We start from the raw sequence: 5,166 nt of genomic DNA on the forward strand, positions 1-5,166 counted from the left end.
CCAAGACACACCTGTGTGCATTACCCACGAAGCAGTGACATTGAAATTAACCTGTGTTGCTTATAAAATGTGAAAGCAAGCACAAGTTTGCAAGTGTGTAACATCTTTCCTGGGTGTGACACACTTGTGTCTGAGTTAGAACTTTATGGTATCAACCTCTTAATTACTGGCACTGAGCTCCACTAACCCTTTTAGTTCTCTGGAGGGGGGAACGTTATTGAAAAGCTCTCCCTTATTTTAAATAAATGTGATTAAATCTTATGTGAGTTGTTGATTGTGATTTCAAAAGAGGGAAATTGTGATGGGGAAGGAGGGTTAAAAGTATCAAACTGCCAGATGTCTCTGTGGAATTCCAAAATAATCCAAGGAATATTTTCCTGACACCTTTTTTCTTATCTTTGGAAGAGCCAATGTCGGGTAATCCCTTACAAAATACTCAAGAATGAAACAAGTGTTGTGTGTACTAAGCTACATTACTTTTACCCTAAGGGTAGGGATGACTCGTGACCCAACCTTGAATATGCTAATGGGTGTCTAAGGCGTGGATGTGCTCAGTCCTCAGAACAGGTGCAAAGTATTAAAACTGCAGGAAATACAGTGGGGACAATGTTACAGACAGCCTGTGCTTTTTTTTTAAACTTCAGTTGGCTATTTTTCTGTAATCGCATTAGAGTACTGATTAATAGGTTTTATCTTTTATAATTCTGGAGAAAAAGACATGTTAGTTTTCTAATTTTTCTTAATAACAAATACATGTATTTTAGTAGCTCCATTGCATTAGAATAATGGTGTAACCACCAGTGACTTGTGAAATCTACCTTCTCCAGGCCCTTTGGGTTGAGCGCTTTCTGTCTTTACCTACTTCTGGGTCTAGAAGAAAAGGCCATCCTGTCAGATGGCAGAATGTTTTCAAATTACAATTGGTTCTTTTCAAACTTACTTTTTGTTCCAAAAGAAAAGTATGGTATAAAATGTCAGCAAGAAACTCGAACTCAGAGTGCTGATGTTGGATCAGTCATCCAGAGTTTATGACTAATGTTATCCCTCAGCCTCTTGGGTGTTGCTGAGCTTGAGTGTCTTTGTGGTTTCCCCAGCTGAACCGAGTTCTGGTAGTTTATTTAATTTCTTTCTTTCTTTCTTTTTTAACCTTTTCTTCTTTTTTAAGTAACTGAATCATTTTTTTTTTCACAGGATACTGTGTGCATGCATACCTGGGAAAACATGTCTGTTGCCCTAGATTTGAAAATGTAATCCTTTGTAAAGACAGTTACTTCATAGTCATTTTTAGCCTGCTTTTAACTGAAGGTCAAGCATCCTTGTCTCAGAAGCACATGGTTTATGTTTACTTGCGATCACTTCGTAGTGTGCACATCTTTGCTGACATCATTCTAATTGATATGTAGCAATCTCTGCAATACGTGGACATTTGGAGCATAATGTTAAACACATGATATTTGTGAAGTCTGTTACACTAGGTGGCTTGACTAAGTTTTTTAATTGTATGTGGATTTTATTTTTTTTAAAACCACATTTGCCTTTATGCTAGCCTATAAAAACTCTTCATAATGCATAAGACATGTTTTTCCCTATATATGTCAAACCTTTCCTGACATTTGTGTTTGTATTTACATGTTGTCGGTTTGTGATGTTTAAACCAGAATTTGGTTAAAAGTATATATAGATATAATATATGTGAAATAGTTTGGTGTTTATCTTATACACGTCGAGAAGAATTGTAAATGGGTTTTCCTGGGCTGAAGTGCCCCTCACCAGAGTCCAGTATGATGCACTACTACTCTCTGTTTCCTGACAGATGGATTATGTGTCGCCTGTAACCTCTATATTGTAAACCACATTCTAGACAACTGTTGACAAATTTTATGTTTTGAGTATGTATTTCTGTATGCGATTTTTGTCTTGAAAGTAGTAAAGCCATAGACATGTGCAAAGGAAATATCAAATGTATAAATATCAAGTATGTAATGTAAAAATCAACTGTGTATGTAACAATGGTTTTGCGAGTCTGGACCTTTCAGGGAATTAATGCCAGAAATTTCAAACAAAAATTTTAGTGAGTGGATATACATTGGATAAATACAAAGGATATCAATAAACATAGTTATGGCACTTGGGCCTTCTTGGCATGGCTTGTGTTTCCTGTGTGGGATTGAAATTCTTGACTACATATTTTCCAAAAATCTTTAAAAATAAACTTTTTCTTTATTACAAGCATGTGTTTTCTCCTACTCTTCGTGTTATTGCCTCATTCTGTACCATGCTAGTACACTTAGGGAAGACATTGTTATTTTTTTTGAAGATTTATGTATTTGAGAGAGAGCACAAGCACGTGCTTAAGTGGAGGGGGAAGGGCAGACGGGGAGAGAGAGAATCCCTCAGGCTCTGCCGAGCACAGAGCCCGATGCGGGGCTTGATCCCACGACCATGAGATCACGACCCGGGCCAAAACCAAGAGTCGGACGGTCAACTGACTGTGTTACCCAGTCGACATTATTTTTAACTAAACACACTTAGTTTGAATGGCAAAACAGAAAAGTGGTAGCTCGGACTCCATGAGAGAATACGTGTCTGAAGGGTGTTTATGGTTAGTTTTTGGGCACAATTTTCCTATTTCGCGAAAAGGTTAAACAAAAGATAATTGGGTAACGGTAACATATTTTCATGGCAGCAAGGGATGAGGGTTAGGGTGATGGTGAGAATTTACGTTTAGGGTTGGGTTTGGGGGGGTCAGGGACCAGGTGCCAGGGCCATGCTTTAGGATTGGGGCCTAGGGGTGCCTGAGTGGCTCAGTTGATTAAGTGGCTGCCTTTGGCTCAGGTCATGATCCCAGGGTCCTGAGATTGAGCCTGGCGTCGGGCTCCCTGCTCAGCAGAGAGCCTGCTTCTCCCTCTCCCTCTGCCTGCCGCTCTGCCTACTTGTGATCTCTCTTGGTCAAGTAAATAAATAAAACCTTAAAAAAAAAAAAAAAAGGATTGGGGCCTCCGCTCAGGGTCAGGATCTAGGGCCAGGGTGAGGGCTAGAGATCAGAAGTAAGGGCCCAGGGTTTAGGGACAAAGTTAGGGGTAGTGTTCGGGATCAGACTGGTTGCTGATTGCTTTAGCCCATCTGGACTGCTAAGGCAAAACTATTGCATTTTGGGTGGCTTATAAACAAATTCATTTCTCATAGTTGCTGAGCTGGAAGTCTGAGATCAGGGTGCTGACATGATCGGGTGAGGGCCCTCTTTGAGGTGGCACGCTCCTCATATTTTCACATGTAGGGAATGGCTTAGGGTCTTTTATAGGGGGAGTAATCCCATTCACAAGCTAATCACCTCCCAAAGGCATCCTGGTCTAACACTATCACATCCGGCATTAGGATTCCAACGTGCATTTGCGGGGAAACAAACTCAGACCATAGCACTGGACCTTTTTTATATTTTACTTCTTTGATGGGCTCTATTTCAATTGGAATTTACAAATTATGGCACTGAATAATCAGAACGCTGAATTTCAGGGATTCACTGAACGTGCCCCCTGAAGGGCTAAACTGTGAGTGGGGTGTATCCTGTGCTGCAGCCTAGTGGACAGTAGGGTACTCTCTACCCTGGCTCTCTGACCTGAGGGAGAGCATGCATATCCTGGCCTCAGAGTCAGGCACACACCTAGATGAGGGTATGAGTGGGCTTGAGGATACCCCTGCAGCTTTGGGACAATTTGGGGCAGTGAGGACAAAGCTAGGAGATGGCTTCTGTTGGCATCCCCAGTGAACTTTAGTTTAGAACAGCCCTCCCCAGTGTCCTCCTAAAACCTAATAGAAGCTGAGATTCACTTTTTCTCTTCAAGTGTTCCTGTGGTTTGCCATAGCTCACTTGTCCCAGATTGTAATTCTTCCGCTATTCCCAAATAAACTCATTTTACTGCTAACATAACTGGTATTTGACCTTCACATTGATAGTTATTATGTGGAACTGTCTGTATGCATATTAAGCTAAAGAGTTTATACGGGTGTCTCTAACCTGATCCATTATCACATAGATACTGTAATCTCCCTTTGCTCATCCGTAACTGACCACTCTAACAGTGAGGAACTGGGCTCCTACCATTTATCATTTACTTAATTCACTGCTCCATTTCATCTTACAGACGTAAGTGCTTCAGCATCATTGGCTACTGCCATCATGGGAAGGAACTTTATAAAATAGAGTCCACTCTCTATGTGACTTCAGTCTACACATTCCATTCATTTCCGAACCTGGTGCCCCACCACCGACAGTGAGTTTTTCCGTACATTTCATTTCTAATACAGTTAGGTTATTTGTCACATTCTGCATTCCGTCCTGTGACAATCCCACATCCTAAATAATTCAATTTGAATAATTATGATGTACTCCTCAGGCTATAAAAATCTATGAGTTTTGACAAATGCATGGTGGCAAGTATTCATCACTAAAATATCATATGGGATACCTCAAACCCTAACCCCATGATCCGTTTATCATCTCTGTAGTTTTGCCTTTTCCAGAATGTCCTATAAATGGCGCCATACAGTGTGTAGTCTCTTCAGACTGGATTCTTTTACTTAGCAAAATACGTGTTAGATTCATCAATGTCTTTGTAGGGGTTGATGTTTCATTCCTTTCTACTGCTGAATAGTATTGCATTGCATATATAGGTGACTAAAAATAATTTTTCCTTTACTCTTCTAGGTTCTTGGCTGAGACCACTTCTAGCAATAAAAGATGAACAGGAGAAAAACGAAGTTTAATAACATGTATACATCTTGTGTACATGGGAGATACTCAGGAAAACTGATTAGCTCCCTGAAATGGCCCAAGTAATCACTTTAAATACCATCTTCAGCTAACGACAAAGTTTTTGGGTGGTGAGAAGGCCAGTTAAGGGAGGTTATCAGACCAAGGACAGCATATAAGGATAAGGTTGTTGTGCAGGTTTAAGTTCAGGCCTTGTCCACTAATAAGAGTTTCTTGAGATTTAGTCATCCTTCCGTTTCTAGTGCAGAGAGGGAGATACCCTTACAGATGGAGAGTTCCTTTATAAATGTAAATTTTGCTCACTACAGGACAACTTCTACTCGGTTTTCAGAGAGTCTCCTTTATCTGCTGTTTCTTTTTCTTTCTTTCTTTCTTTCTTTCTTTCTTTCTTTCTT

This window comes from Mirounga leonina, unplaced genomic scaffold (assembly GCF_011800145.1).
Source record: "Mirounga leonina isolate KUSES-001 unplaced genomic scaffold, KU_Mleo_1.0 Mir_195, whole genome shotgun sequence".
Taxonomy (NCBI): domain Eukaryota; kingdom Metazoa; phylum Chordata; class Mammalia; order Carnivora; family Phocidae; genus Mirounga; species Mirounga leonina.